Below are 17,013 nucleotides of genomic sequence, written 5' to 3' on the forward strand. Positions count from 1 at the left end.
ATTAAAATGGCTGTGCAAAAATATCTCAAAGATCATATTTGAAAACGTGGTGAAGGAATGGTCCATCTGGAGGAGCAGACAAAGGTTCTTTCATTAAAAACCCAATGAAGAAGACACATTTTTCAATAACGTACACTATCAAAATCAATAGAGACAGCTGAGGATTGCATGGGTGAAATATGTCTTTGTTTGCTTATTTAAAAAAAAAGTTTAATGGACAAAATTAAATTCTTTGTCTTCCATATATGATTAATGGTTTGCTTGTTAGGAACTTTTGTCAATGTTTTTTGGATTCAAATAGAAGAATTGTCCCTTGCATATGGAGAAAAAGGAATATTTTTAATTCACAATAGGCAGGTTTTTCCATCAAAAAATGTGAATGGGAGGATACCCTTAATGGAAATTGTAATACTTTTTAAAACTCAAGTACTATGTTTCTATAATGTAATTATGTTCTGCAGGTGGAATCATCTTCAGAGGACCCAGCGTTAAGACAGCATGCTAATTTCGTCTTAAAGTATACTCTTGGATAGAGAAAATCCTATGTATTTAGAATCATTTAGACTCTAAACAGCTTATGGACCATTTCAGAGTGCTTTCTCAGTAGATGTTCACAGCCATCCAATTCAAAAGACAATTGTCATAATGTGGCTATAAGAGTAAGTTACGATGGTTACACTGATAATGTCTTTTCCAGCAGGTGGAATCATCTTCAGAGGACCCAGCGTTAAGACAGCATGCTAATTTTGTCCTAAAGTATACTCTTGGATAGAGAAAATCCTATGTATTTAGAATCATTTAGACTCTAAACAGCTTATGGACCATTTCAGAGTGCTTTCTAAGTAGATGTTCACAGCCATCCAATTCAAAAGACAATTGTCATAATGTGGCTATAAGAGTACGTTACGATGGTTACACTGATAATGTATTTTCCAGCAAGACCTTGTTTTTGTGTTTTGGTCAAAATAGCTCAACACAGGATACCAGGAAGGCGCAGTGGCCAAGTGGTAAGGCGTTGCTCTCGTAAACCAAAGATCATGGGTTCAATCCCCATCTGTGCCTAAGTAAGTTGGAAAAGATTTGTCCTTTGTAATTAACACAACAGAATCCTCATTTATGCATACTTTATACAAAATAGAAGAGTTCTTCACAGGTCTATTAGATGAAAGATTTCAGTCAAACAAAATAAAATGGGAACAGATTCTCCTATTCACGGGCTGGAAAACTTAAACTAATTGACATTATGACAAAAGTGTATAAAAAATCACATTACTTATACACAGAAATAAAGTCTTGTTTTTTTTTTTTTTAATATTGCAGAAGAAACAGGGCAGTAAAAAGACATTTACATAGAACATTTGCACAATTCTCTGGAGGCCTGATCATTAAAATGGCTGTGCAAAAATATCTCAAAGGTCATATTTGAAAACGTGGTGAAGGAATGGTCCATCTGGAGGAGCAGACAAACGTTCTTTCATTAAAAACCCAATGAAGAAGACACATTTCTCGATAACGTACACTATCAAAATCAATAGATACAGCTGAGGATTGTATGGGTGAAATATATCTTTGTTTGCTTATTTTTTTTTAAAAGTTTAATGGACAAAATCAAAATCTTTGTCTCCCATATATTATTAATGGCTTTATTGTTAGGGAAATTTGTCAAAAATGTGTTTTTAATTCACAATTCAAGGTTTTTACATCACAAAATGAGTATGGGAGGATACCCTTAATGGAAATTGTAATACTTTAAACAGACATTTACATGGCATATTTGAACCGTTCTCTGGAGGCCTGATCATTAAAATGGCTGTGCAAAAATATCTCAAAGGTCATATTTGAAAACGTGGTGAAGGAATGGTCCATCTGGAGGAGCAGACAAAGGTTCTTTCATTAAAAACCCAATGAAGAAGACACATTTCTCAATAACGTACACTATCAAAATCAATAGATACAGCTGAGGATTGTATGGTTGAAATGTGTCTTTGTTTGCTTATTTTTTTTAAAAAAAAGTTTTTTTCTCATTTATATTCTTTATTGAATTTTTTTTTTCACAATACAATAATATATTCCTTATTAAATACATATGTACAAAAAAAAGGAAGGAATGAATGAATGAATGAATAAATATTTCAGAATATTTAAGATTTATCTCACAGAGATCGTATAAACTCATCATTGTAACTCATTTGTCAAGGTTAAGATCCTATATCCGGTCATAGCTTCTTCCTTCATATCTTCCTAGTAGATGTCTGTAGATTCATCTCAAGCATAACATAACAACACTAACACACATTAAACACTAATGGTCATATTACAGTCAATTAGCTTTAGAAACTAGCTGGATCTCTAAAGGAGCTCATCATAGAGAGTTATATGGTATCACAATTACTCAGCTGCAACTGCTACTTAGAAGTCTTCCCCTAAAGACCTATGATAAACGGCCAGAAATTTAGCTATTCCCTATCTTATTTAGCCACAAGTCATATCTATCTTGATGGCCTCTAACAATGGCCACTTTCTATTTTTAGTTGGAATTTCAGTTGTTCTTTGACTACCAGCCAAATTGGGGCTATAGTCGACCTCCAATACCTTGCAATAACTATCTTAGCAGCCATCAATATGTGAATTACAAAGGGGGCTAAATTATCGCATGCTTGTCTAATATCCAATTGAAGAAGAAATGTTTGGGGAGAGAAAGTCAGATACACCAAGGTCAACATTTTTATCTTATATAGTATCATCTTCCAGAATAACTGTATAAGTCCACAGTCCCACCAGATATGTAGATAATTCCCACTTTCCATATTACATCTCCAGCATTTAGGATCATGACCATTAGTAAATTTACTTATTCTATTGGGAACAATATACCATCTATTTACAATTTTAAAATGGCACTCTACCAAATTAAGACAGTGAACATTTTTATATACTAGGGTTATTAAAGCTTCCCTCCATTGTTTGTAACTGATTTGCACTCCAAGGTCCATCTGCCATTTATTAATAATAGCTTCTAGAGGTTTATCTGGATCCCTCGATAAGAACTGTAGACCTGCAGCAATTAATTTTTTTGACGAGTGTTTGCTAAGTATTTTTTCCATCCAGATTATATGATTCGATTTTTCTTTGGAGACATATTCCTGACGGAAGCCTTTTAGCCTTAGATAGTTAAAGATTTCCTTTCCCTCTAATCTATATTTCAAACTTAGAGATTGAAAATCCATCCATGAGTTATTATCTATTAAGTTATCTATTTGTGTCACCCTATTTTCTAACCATTCATCCAATTTTATATTTGGCATGTAATATGCCAGATGAGCCAAAGGTAGGCAAGGTATTAACTTATTATGCAAATTGATTAATTTTCTAGTCTTCTCCCACTCGATCAGGATACCGTTCAGAGTGGCGCTATAGGAGGTATATATTAATGAGCTGCCGTATTTTGGATTAATTATCCAGAATAAGTGACTCAAATATGTTAGAGGCCCTTCAGATTGAGTTAAATCCTATTCAATTTTGTACCAAACTTCCTCGTTAGCATTCTATAGCTGAGTGATAACCGCGTGTGACAAACGGCAGGCTTTTTGGTAATCTTTTAGGATGGGAACCCCCAATACTCCTAATTTAACTTTTAAAGATAAGCGCTTCCAATTTATTCTTGGAGTTTTCCCTAGCCATGTAAATGTATTAATAAGGCATTGTGCTAATGTCCCCCAGTTATCTGGACAAGGAAAGGGTACCATTCAAAAAACACACCCATTTTGGAATAATATAGGATTTAACTACATTAATACGCCCCCACCAGGAGATTTCTAAGTTTTTCCATTCTTTTACTTTTTTGGCTGTGTATTTAAGAAGTGGTACAAAATTAAGTTCCATTATTCTACTTATATCATTTGCAATTTCAATCCCTAAATAATTAATTGATAAATCTGCCCATCTGAATCCAAAACGATTTTTCAAGGCCTCAACGGTCACCTGGGTTATATAAAGAGGTAAAGATATTGATTTATTGATATTTAACTTATAGCCCGAATAAACTGAGTATTCTTCCATACAGGGTAGTAGGGCGTTAAAAGAGTTCAAAGGGTCTCCTAGGGTTAATATAACATTGTCTGCGTACATTGTCAGTTTAACACAGTCTCCTTTCACTTCTAGACCCTTTATTGCCCTGTTATTCCTTATTGCAACAGCCAGAGGTTTAATTGCCATGAGATCGAGAAGAGGGGACAAAGGGCACCCCTGTCTTGTCCCATTTTTCAAAAGGAAATAGTCTGAAGTGAAGCCTGCACCTCCGACTCTCGCTGTGGGAGTCGAGTATAAAGCCATTATCGCCCTTTTTATATTATCTGATAACCCAAAGCCTTCCAAGGCAGCGTCTAAGAAATCCCACCTGACCCTGTCAAACGCTTTCTCGGCGTCAAGTGACAGGATCAGGAGGGAAGACTTCCTTATTTGTACCCAATCTACCACATCAACCAGACGTCTAACATTATACACTGATGACCGCTTAGAAATAAAGCCAACTTGATCTCGGTGAATTATATCTGTTATAACATTACTTAATCTATCGGCAATTATTGATGAGTACAATTTTATTTCACCGTTTAGTAGAGAAATGGGTCTATAGTTGGCTATCAGGTCTGGGGATTTTGTTGTTTAAGAATTGGTACTATATGCGCCTTTAACATTTCATCAGGTATCTTTCCATTTGTCATAAAATCGTTAAAGGTATTAGTTAGATTGTCTGCTATATTTACATTCAGTAATTTATAGAAAATATTACTGAAGCCATCTGGGGATTTATGCAGTTTTCATTTTTTTAATTGCTATGTTAACCTCATCTATTGATATAGGCTCATTCAATTTCCCAAGTTGAAGGTTAGATATTTTTGGTAAATTTAATTTTTCAAGGTAATTTCGTATATTTGTTGGTACCTGTCTATCGGGAAGGTTATATAGATTATGATAACATTCTTGGAAGGCTTGACCTATCCTGGTTGGGTCCAAGAGAGTCACGCCCCCCTGAATTATCTTAGCTACCCTCTTTTTAACTGTTTCTTTTTTTAATCTGTTAGATAGTAATCTATCTGCCCTATTGCCTTTATAGTACCATGTTCTTCTCAATCTTTCCAGGGAAACATTAGCTTTCTGAATCAAGAGATCGTTTATTTTATCTTTTTAGTTATTTTCAATCTACAACTCAATTCTAAACTGGGGTTATTTTTGTTAGCATATTCCACTTCTTCCATTTCTATGTATAATTGCGCTAAAGTTTTCGAACTCTTCATTTTCTCTTGGTACCCCATTTTGATTAAGTGGCCCCGTATTGTACACTTATAGGCACACCAAATTAATGGAAAAGGTACATCATCCTTACAATTTTCTTTAAAAAAAGAAGTCTGTCACTAGTTTTATTTGATTTAAATATGAACTGTTGTTTAACAAACGCTCATTTAACCGCCAATTAGACCTATCCCTAGTCATATCCTCTTTAATAGCAGTAATTATTGCGTTATGATCTGACCATGCTATATTCATAATAAATATTCTTTCCAGATTTTTGGAGGTCTCTGGATCAGAAATTATCATGGAAGTCAATTCTTGAATAGACCTGGTGTGCATGTGAAAAGCATGTAAAATCCTTTTCCATAAGGTGGGATATTCGCCATAGGTCCAAGAGACCTCTTTTCTCAAAATATCGTTAAAACTCCTAGCTGAAATGTTCAAATGTTGATTATTCTGATCTCTGAATAGGCTCTTTCTATCCATATCTGGATTTAGAATACAGTTGAAGTCCCCTAGGTATATTATCTTGCCTTGTCTTATTCGATCAACCTTGTTAAATATTTTACGAATAAACTTTATAGGTGATTGATTTGGGGCATAGATATTAACATGTAGATTTTATTATTAATTTCACATATCAATATATGAAACCTTCCTTCTATATCTTCTTCTTGATGAATACATTTAAAAGCAACTCTTGTTGAAATGAGTGCAACTTTGAAGAAGCCCCTTGTGGCGAAACACGTTGTGTTTTAGTCTAAATAAAAGTATATTTTTTCTGACTGCCTAATATTTTGGTTAGTCTCTTTAATTTTAAATACTTTTATATTTATCCTAATTTTTTTTACCTGGCATATCCTAACATCTGAAGCTTTTATACCATCCAATGAATCCATGGTGGGGATTGTTCCACCCAGGCTCATTACACAGAGAGGTTTGTCTGCTCTGTAAATTGTAAGTACATCTCCTATTTTATTCAGCACTTTTTTAATATAGAGAGCACTATGGGCCTTCTCTTGTGTTTTTATTTCTTATGACCTGCACTGAAAATATCGTCAGAGGAATATCCTACATGTGGGGAGTTTAAATACCACTGTATGTTGTTTTAACTCGAGCTTTTTATAGCTCCCATAAATGTCAGTTGGCATTTCTTACCTCATTGTTGTCTGTGGCCATACTCCTTTAAATTACTGCACCATTGGTCCCCTCTGTGTGTTTATTTCTTTCATATATGCTGATAAAGATTTGACCCAAGAGGTCTTGAGAATTTCTGAAGAATATACCTGTGAATTAGAGACTTTGATTTGCCGGTTTCCCTGGTATTTTTTCTATTATTTATTTTATTTATTCACTTTGTTCTTGGCGCACCCTGTACTTGTTGTTTTCGATATCTGGTTCCAGTCCAGTAGCATCAGGAATCTCCAATGCATCCAATCGCCATTCCCTGATGTCCCAATACCAAGACTCCTCGGTGCTGCCAAAGTCACTGTCCTCCTCCAATGCCTCTGGCCTCTCACCCTCAGTCATCCAGCCACAGTTCTGTCCTGATCAAACACTGAAGTTTCAGGACCCACTCTCCCAGGGGCAGACACCCCAGGAAGGGCATCCTCAGTGCTGCTTGTTTCTGACTGTGCTGTTCTCCGCTTGGGAGGCTCTCTCCCCATGAACCTTGTGTCCACTCCAAGGCCTTGAGCCTGAGATCTCACTGTATCCCATCTCTCCAGGCTAGCTCAAACTTGGCTGAAATAGGGCCACACTCCTGGGCAAAGGCATTTTGTAGTCTCCAGAGGAATTCTTCTTCTTCGTAGGGTGACGCTGCGTGGGGGCTAGCTTGCTCCATCCCTTTGAGTTCCTCTGAAGCAAGGGGCGCTGCATGAGTGCTAGCATTGCCCTCAATTATAGTTCCATCCGATACCGGTGTCTCCAAGCTGCTTCTCCGAGCAATAGGACGCCATCCCGCCGCTCGGCAACCAAATGTGATGGACCGCCGGCACTCCAATCGAGTACCTCCACCAATCGATGCTCCTAGTGCTTTCCGAAGGCTCCAAGCACTCCACCAGACACCATAAGTACTGCAGACCCCAAATCCTCGCCGTCCTTCACCCACCCTGGACCCAAGACCAGGGTCCAGCTTCCAGGGGGCAGACCTCTCCTAATCTGGACAGAGTGTAGCAGGAACAAGCTCTTACAAGAGCTAGTGATTATACCCTGGGGAGTATAGCCATTTTAGCAATCCCCAGAGTGTAGCTTTACAATCCCCCAAACATGAGCCAAGACTTCATGAAGGGGTAAGCAGGTCTGTTTAATGCAAGCCAGCACTTACAATTTATACACACAATTCAACCCCCAACAGCCTCATTTACATACAATAGGTTACATAGAGCACTATAGTACAAGGAAAGGTGGGGTCAAACAATAGCAAGGGCTGATGGGAGATTGAGGAGGGACAAAGCAGCCAGTTTAAACTGGTCTGGCAATGTTCTTGGGACAATGCCCTGCTGGAGAAACAATAGGACAGGAAAAAGTGGGAGGGGAAGAGGCACAGATAAGCAATACATTCAACATACTCCTCCTCTGTGTGTGAGAGATAATTAATTATCTCCAGGTACAGAAAAACACGCAATTTACAAACACCCCAAAAGTACCCCCAAGATCCATGGAAACCCCACAAGAGTCAAATCTTTGGATAGCCCTGATCAAGGTGACCAACATATCAAAAAATCACCCAGATCGGTTCAGTGGTTTGTTTTTTCCATGGAAGTCACTTTTTAACATGTCTTTTTGCAAGAACCATAATCCTGAAGCAAGAGGCTGGCAAGCAGGCCCCTCAAAGTACCAGTGGTTAGGTTACTTTGGCCACATTGTCCATGTCAATTTTGGTGCCTTGACCTGGGATCTGACAGTGAAAAATATTCGGACACCAGTGTACTGGCGGGCGTTCCTCTGACCGCGAAATCAGCTGCAGAGAGGCGAAAAAAATATTTTACTTTTCTACCTAAATAATTTCGCTCTCAGATCTACGTCCCTGTCAGTCTGTCTGGGTAAGAAGTGACAGATCCAAAGAACCTGTTTTCTGTGGTATTATGATTATATTCAGGTGGATGTTATGTTATATCTTGTGAAAGGAATCTTGAGATAGTGGAATATATCTGTGGGTTTCAAGTTATTTTTATTGTTTGTCATTTGTTTTATAATTCAAGTCAGAATCCTGCAAGGCAGATCTCCTGATCTGTGTTTAGAATAAGAAGACAAAGACTGAAAGTTCCACTGCAGTGATCCCAAGTGTGTAAACACTGTTTTGTATAGTCTTGTCTTGGTTAAGGGAGTAATTAACCCTTACAGTCTCATAGGTACCATGGGTAATTCCCAAAGTACACGGGAGGAATTCACTGCTTTAACTATAGTGAAACATCATAAAGGCAAAGATGCAGTTAAGAACATAAACAAACTTTTAAAGAAAGCTGGCATGCTTTCCAAAGGCAACTTGGACCCCCTGATATGGAGAGAATTTATGGCTAATTACCGAGGATGGTTAGAAGATAATAATTTAGTTGAGACAGCCCAGAAATGGCATGATACTGCAGTTGAACTGACTAAGACTGGATGTAGGGAAACCACCAGAAAGGGTACACCTTATTACCAATGTTTTGGTAGTCTGGGAAATAATTCATCCACAGACTCCCCCAGAAAGCCGCCCCCTTACCCGGATAAGGATGAGAGTGACCCTAAGTCTCGCAAACAAACCCCCACTCTTGTAGCTCTCACAATTCCCAGACAGGCCAATAGCCGCCAGCAAGTAAAATGCTGGAACAGTGGCAGAAAAGGCCCTGGGGAGATAGCGCAGCTAAGCGGACAAGTGCACATGTAGGAGTGTGGGGATAGATGTGTGTGAGTGTCTTTGGTGTGTGTGTGGGTGGGGTTAGGGTTATGTGAGCTAGTAGGGGGGAGGTATTACCTCAGTGCCACTGGGGAATCGGGCCAGCAAACAGCTTCCCGCCCGCCCACCCGTGTAGGTTTAGTTAGTCATAGCGAGTCGGGGGGATGTCCTTGCCAATTAAGTTTTGAGTGGTTATGTTTAGGATGGAGTAAGGTCATTATGTTTTCAGGTCTCAACCTCCCCTGCTCCAAAGGTCTAACTTTAGGTTGCCTGAGGTCTTGTGCCCATCGAGCGTGGATAAGGTCGGTGTGACGGTACAATCTGTTACTCCGTCAAGTATTCCCTTCTTCCCATAAAAGAAATTCACCCAATATTCCACGAGTAGAAATATCCCTGGAATCGCCGAATAATCCACACATGAGCCAAAGCTTAATGCTGGAACAAGACTGATTTACTGGCACACAGAACTCACAATTTATGCAACATAAAACTCCTCCTCTGGGCCAGGCTAGATAATTGAGTTCTTACAATACACATAGCTCAATTATCTGCGGGCCAGAACATTTATAGTTTTGCACAATTTCAGAAAAGTACTTTTTATACAACATACAAACATAATTTCAACATCCCTGGGTAGCTGAGGATACTGGTGGTCATATATCCAAATTTTACGAATTTCCGTTTGGTAGTTTCCGTGTCACATCGTGTGGAAGTTTGACCGGCTTGCCATGTGGAGGTATCCGATCTAGAGTTCCATCGAATCAGTAGCAAGAGCCGGTCTCCGTTCGCATCTAACTACACGAAAACCACCGTTCGTATGGTGCAGCTGGTTACATGTGAATGTTCTCCTCATTCGGTAGATTCTATCTACCGAACGCCAGTTTGATTCGTGGAGGGGAACGTATTCATCCAGGACTTCCGTGGGGACCGGGCGTTCGCATGGTTGCCGTGCTGAAATTAGTTCCAGGCAATCCCTGCATAAGTCCCGCTGACCGCGTTCGTGAGTTCTAAGATGGCCACCATCCTTTGTTCTCGCCACGTGTTCGTATGCCGAATGGCGGCCACCTAGTAGCAGTTAAGTTGCGGTTTCTCTGTGTCTATGGTTGATTGAATACATTTCTTTATACATTTTGAACCGAACGGATACAGGCATTAAAACAGCAGGGAGAGGGTTTAACTGAGGGCCCACAGGCAAGTACATGAAAAATCCTTCACAGTCGGCTGATGGCGGGCATTGGAAGTATATGTTTTTATGACGAGGGGGGAGGTGAGAGGAAGTGGTTTTTAGGAACCACTGGATGTTTATTGGCAAGGACGGTTGGGTTTCTGTATGACACTGTGTTTTGAGTTATATATGTATATATGTTAATTTATGATTATTTATTTCTAATAATTTCTAATAATTTGTTAATAAGTTTTAGTTTTAATATTGCCATTCTCTATATACATTGACAAGTCAAAAAAGTCAACATGAGATTTACTATAATTATACTATAATTAAAAATAAGTGATACCCCCCAGTCATTATAATTAACATACTTTATAAAATCCTCCAAAAGATCACAGCCTCCATTCCATATGAAGATCAGGTCATCTATGTATCTTTTATAGATCACCAGGTTTTCCTCCCAGCTACCTTTAAAATCCACATAATGTAGTTCCCAAAGTGTCATAAATAAGTTGGCGTAGCTGGGGGCAAACCTGGTGCCCATAGCACTCCCGCAGAACTGAAGATAAAAATTATCATGATACCAGAAGTATTTATTGTATAGGATACATTCTATTGCCTCTAAAACAAATTTAATCTGTTCCTCTGGATATTTGGAATATTGTTCCAAAAAAAATGTCACCGCTTTTATGCCTAGATCATGTTTAATTATAGTATATAAAGAAGAAATGTCAGCCGTAACTAACAGGAAGTCATCTTCCCATTTAACTGTATCCAAAATTTTCAGTACATTCGCAGTATCTTTTAAATATTCCAAATATTTTCTCTCTCTCTCTTATTCAGCACCCCCGCCATTGACCCACAATCTATTAATTTTTGAAATGTTAGTTTTATTTCTTTTATAGGGTCAGCTTTTAATTTTGTATACATATTGCTGTCCTCTAATAGTCTATGAGCTTCTTTCATATAATATGTTTTACTCATAATGACTATCCCACCCCCTTTTTCTGCGGTTTTACTACGACTTCAGAATCTTCTCTAAATTCTTTTAGGGCATCTTGTTCTAATTTTGTGAGATTTCTAAGCGGCTTGATTTTCTTCATTTCATGTTGTACTATCTGCTCAAATGCTTTCATCTCCCCCGACATATGCCATTTAGGGGAAAAAATGATCTTTCTTTAAGATTTGTATGGGTTATATCACTATTCTGATTTTCTTCAGGAATACTGGTCTCTTTTATAAAATGTTTTTTCAAACATAATTTTCTATTAAATTTCTGTAAATCTACATAAAATTCACGCTTATTGAAATTCTTTGTTGGTGCAAACTTAATTCCTTTATTCAATAAATTAATATGATCATGTGTTTAACTCTTCTCTAATAGATTAAAATATCAATTGGTTCTACAGTTTGACCCGCTTGCCTCTTCCTCTGTATTATCCTTCCCCAATTTATTTTCTCCTTTTGGATTGGATAGGGGTAGGGGATTAATTCTGAATACCCTCTCTTCCTAAAAAAGGGATCTCATTATTTCTTGTTCTTAGAGGTATTCAAAGAGTTTTTTTATAATTGAAGAGGTGAGGATTTTATTAGGAAGCTAGGACAGACGGAAATGAGGTGGATTATTGAACTAAAACACCCTCATTCCATATGGTCTAAATAATGATTTCAAATTATGTCATAGTTTATAAACATATACACAAGTACCTTGAAGTCTGTCCCTTTAAAATTTGAACTTGTCATTTAAAAATAAAAAAAATCGTACTAGTATAACATCATTGGAATTCGGGAAGGTGTAGTTTTTAGTAAATATTTTTTATAAAGTATATTCTAGTGTCTTTTAAAATACATGTTGGTAATTGTAGATAGTAAGTTAATACTTTTATTCTTCTCTTCTCTCAACCTCTATATTCAGCACGCACTTTTTTTCATGATGGCAATATAGAAAAGTAAAACGTTATAATTGCTATATACCATTGGAAATTAATATTAATCATATGTTTATATTTTTTCTCTTTCCATTTTCCTTTATTTTCTTTTTCTTTATTTTTTAATATATTTATGCATATCTGCTTTTAGACTGTTTTTAGTAGGTTTTTGCTTTATTATCATTGGTCTGTAGATAGATATTCTGTTAGTATATAGAAGTAATGTATCCATTTTCTGTTATATACTGTTGAAAATACACACGGAATATGCAAATAAGGACTGCTGCTCTATCCAATCAGTGGATTAGAAAGACGCTATAAATACCCAATATGAACAGGGTGAGGTCATCACATTGATGTCCTGAGAAAGTCAATAGGCGAAACGCGTAGACGCAGTGACGTAGCAACGCATGCTACGTGGTGACGTGATCCAAGTGGGCGGTGTCATTGGAACCCCACGAATTTCATCTTTTTGCCTCTATCCCAACGATCAAGGAAATATCCTGCTAAGAGCACGACGCATGACCGGGACACAGAGAAGCTCGATATACATCAATCCGTGGAGGATTTGAGACATCTGTAGCCGGCTGAATGCAGCACACAGTGTTCCAGTGGGAACAAAAGGCGTGTGTAAATAGCAGGTTTATACTGCATATACTCACTACCTTTTTTCCTGTAAGAGGCTCCCTAGATTGTTATTTATATTGTTATTTATATTATACATTGTCTTTCTACTATATATACTTTTTGTTTATTGCAGTATTGGATAGTATTTATTGTCTATATGTATATGGAATAAATGTATTTTTTATCCCTATTATCAAATTTCCTATCAGTACTTCACTATTGTACTCTCCTTGTTTGTTTATTTTCATGCGATTCACAGCCAGTGCAATAGAGTGATCTCAACACTACCAAGGTCTTTTTCCTTAGGCGCTCCACCAGTATAAGTATATTATGACTCCATATGTACTCATGTAAAAAATCACATGTTCTGTATTTCCATTATAAGGCAGCCCAGTCATCTGAAACATGTCCGCTTACCCAGTGGTTGGGCCTTTTCCTGCGGAAATATAACATATTCCTATGTACCTGGTAACATTACTGGAGGGACTTGTGCCCTCTCACACTTATCTATGACTATGTTTAGCAAATCAGACCTGATCCTAGGCCAAGACCCACCAAAAAGGCCCGGGAGAAATAAGAGAAATACCCAGGATTCCCTCTCCCCAGACTGTGACTCCAGCGTCCGCCTATTATCTAAATCTGAAAATGAAGCTCTAGCCATTTCTCTTGTTGGGGTTCCTGGCCTTGCTTCACGCAGTACCAGAACTATTAATGCATTGGCCTGTTCCCTAGCAAAGGGTCTGAATACCACCTTTCAGGCCTTAGAATAACTCCTAATGGATACCCAGGCAAATAAGAAAGCAATCCTCGAAAATAGAGCATCCATTGGCTACCTATTAATGAAACATGAGTTGGGATGTAAGACTGTCAAAGGAATGTGTTTTAACCTGCCTGATGATGGAACTATGATCCATGAACACATACAGAACTTACACGATCTAGTGATGGATATCATCAAGACACCGGGTTCTTTGAGATTTGGGGCTGGACTTTTGGGCTGGGTACATGGTTAAGTTTACTTGTCAAGAAAATATTATATTTCCTACTTATTGCAGTATTTGTTATCCTGTTAATCTTTCTTACTTTCAAGTTTTTCTCATGTCTATTTTCTCACTTATGTATCTCAAAACCTCATGTTGTCCGAACCTTAACTTACACGCCAGCTTACCCTACCTCCAACGCCTATACCCCTGTAAAAAAGAAGATACTCCTCTGATGACCTTCGGTTTGTCCTGTCTAAGGGAACAGTGGTGAAGTAATAACACAAGTCCCACAGGTGTGGCTAGCGCATCTGGATATACCTTAGACTGTTGGATGAACCTTGGATCAAAAGAGGGGATTTTAAAGGGAATATATCTAGATTTCAATGTTCAGCGTAATTAAATTAAGAAACCTGCCTGCCTGGGCACACAACAGACTTCCGACTAAGAACAAATGGACAACCAACTGAAGAAATTATTGCTCAAGCTCAGTGATATAGAAGACAGATTGCAAAAAAACAATCTCCGGTTAAAGGGGATTCCTGAGACATTAGGCCACCAGAACCTGCAGGCTTATTAGGTTAGAAGCTGTGATGGGATGATACGGACTGTGATGTGGGGATAGTGTAGTAATGAGGGGATAGGGGCAGTAGTGGAGGTTAGGAGCTGAGATAGGTGGTAGGCATGTGCATGTGAAAAATTTTCGGTTCGGTTCGCCATTCCGAAATTCGGAATTTTCGCAATTCGGGACTTTGGCAATTCGGCACTTCAACACTTCGGAACTTCGGCAACTCAGAACTTCGGCACATCAGCACTTCGGAACTTCAGCACTTCGGCAGTTCGACACTTCAGAACTTCGGAATTTCGGGACTTCGGCACTTCGGCACTTCGGGACTTCTATTGCAGCCGCTTAGTAGATAACTCCCTAATTCCCACAGTATTAGGGAGTTATCTACCAAAAGGCTGAAAGACCTAAATTGGTCTTTCAGACAAATTTAATAATACTAAGTAAAAATGACTTAGTATTAGTAAATTTTGCCCCTACTCGCTATACCGAGTAGGGGCATGTCTAGTAAACAGTGAGCAGCCTGTGGCTGCTAACTGTTTAAAAAAAAATAAAAAAATAGCCCCACCCGGTGGGTGGGGGCCCTTAAGTAAAATGATGGGGCGGGACCTATTGTCCTCGCCCCGGCCCCCACCCCTGAGCGGTGTGTGGGGGCCCTAAATACTAATAAGGGGGGACCTAATGTCCTCCCCCCTGGCCCCCACCCCTGAGGGGCAGGTGGGGGCCCTAAATTGGTATAAGGGGGACCTAATGTCCTCCCCCCTGGCCCCCACCCCTGAGCGGTGGGTGGGGGCCCTAAATACTAATAAGGGGGGACCTAATGTCCTCCCCCTGGCCCCCACCCCTGAGTGGTGGGTGTGGGCCCTAAATACTAATAGGAGGGGACCTAATGTCCTCCCCCCTGGCCCCCACCACTGAGCAGCGGGTGGGGGCCGTAAATACTAAAAAGGGGGGGACCTAATGTCCTCCCCCCTGGCGGTGGGTGGGGGCCCTAAATACCAATAGGGTGGGACCTATTGTCCTCCCCCCCGGCCCCCACCCCTGAGTGTGGGCGCCCTAAAAAAATTCCCCCCCAAACCCCTAGTCACCCCCCCCCCAAAAAAAAAAATGACCCCCCTACCTACCCCCCTCACCCTAAAAATAATGAGGGGGGACCTTTAATTAAAAATAACTTACCATTCGATGTTTTCTTTCATCTAAAATCCTTTTTTTTCAGTCCCAAAAAAGTTATCAGGCTGCTCACTGTTAATAGACATGCCCCTGCTCGCGGTATAGCGAGTAGGGGCATAATTTACTAATACTAAGTAATCTTTATACTGTGCTTCGGAACTTCGGCACTTTGACACTTCGGAACTTCGGCAACTTCGGAACTTCGGCACTTCAGCACTTCGGCTCTTCGACACTTTGGAAATTCTGTCATTTCGGAACTTCGGGACCTCAGCAATTCGGCACTTTGGCAATTCGGACATTCGGAAGTACCCAAATGTCCGAATTGCCCGAAATTCGTCCAAATTAATATTTGGACCGAAACAAATTGCACATGTCTAATAGGTGGATATGGACTGTAATGTGGGGATGGTGCAGTAATGGGGGATAGAGGTTGTGATAGGAATGGGGCAATAGTAGGGGTTAGGAGCTGTGATTGGAGGATAGGGACTGTGATGTGGGGATGGTGCAGCAGTAGGGTGTGACGAAACTACATCCTTTGTGCCTGTGGCAGAACCTCTGTTCATCCATTCGTGTGTTTCCCCCTCTGTATTATTGTGTGTGTCCCTAGCTTTTTGTGTATTGTGCCCTGTTCCCTGTTCGGGAGCTTTCATATGAATGGAACCAGTTTGTCTCCCGAACGGGGATCACCCCAGTGCCCCATTAGAATGTTCACACCAATTAATCAGAACGTTCACACCTGCAACATAAGTGCGAAGCAGCAAGGGAAGTGATTAATGAGGGCTCCCCTGGGTGGATGCCATTTTGTATAGACGAACGCCAACCAGGGGGAGCTTTCATATCCCAAAAGGAGACACTTTCCTTGCCCGGGGTTCGCACCAGAGTCGCACGAACGGAGACCAGTCAGTAAAGGCATGGTGTGGGGGTTCTGGAGGTTGGTGGGGACACTTTTGGGGCACTGGCCACTTTGACAGGCTTTTATGTGCCTGGAAGACAAAGGGATCTTCTCTTCTCCCGCGCATTTGCTCCCAGGCACATGGGATCCTGAGTTGAAAACCACCTATTATTTGGTGTGGGAGACCCCTTGCATGTGTAGCAGGCTTTCAGTACCTGGGAGACAAAGGGACAACAAACCCCTCCCCCATGCTTTGATTTCCAGGTATATAGGATCCTGGGATACAACCCCTGCTAGTTTGGGGGACAGGCACTGTGATGTGGAAATGGTGCAGTAGTGGGGGTATGGGGACTGTGATGGGGATAGGGGCAGGAGTCTGGGGTTATGAGCTGTTAGGAGGATAGGGTCTGTGATATGGGTATGGTGAAGTAGTAGGGGCATAGGGACTGTGATGGGGAATAGTAGCAGTAGTGTGGGATAGGTGAAATATGTGGGGAAAATAATCGTAATTTTT

The 17,013-nt window shown here is 39.8% G+C and overlaps 1 protein-coding gene and 1 non-coding gene across 2 annotated transcripts in view; both read left to right on the top strand.

Annotated features, from left to right (window-relative positions):
• LOC134610562 (von Willebrand factor A domain-containing protein 5A-like) overlaps nucleotides 1-17,013 on the top strand; it is a 180,589-nt gene that overhangs the window by 115,039 nt on the left and 48,537 nt on the right. The window lies entirely within an intron of this gene.
• On the top strand, nucleotides 991-1,062 carry TRNAT-CGU (transfer RNA threonine (anticodon CGU)). The gene has a single exon. It is a non-coding gene; the product is annotated as a tRNA-Thr (tRNA).

The sequence above is a fragment of the Pelobates fuscus genome, chromosome 5 (assembly GCF_036172605.1).
Source record: "Pelobates fuscus isolate aPelFus1 chromosome 5, aPelFus1.pri, whole genome shotgun sequence".
NCBI lineage: Eukaryota > Metazoa > Chordata > Amphibia > Anura > Pelobatidae > Pelobates > Pelobates fuscus.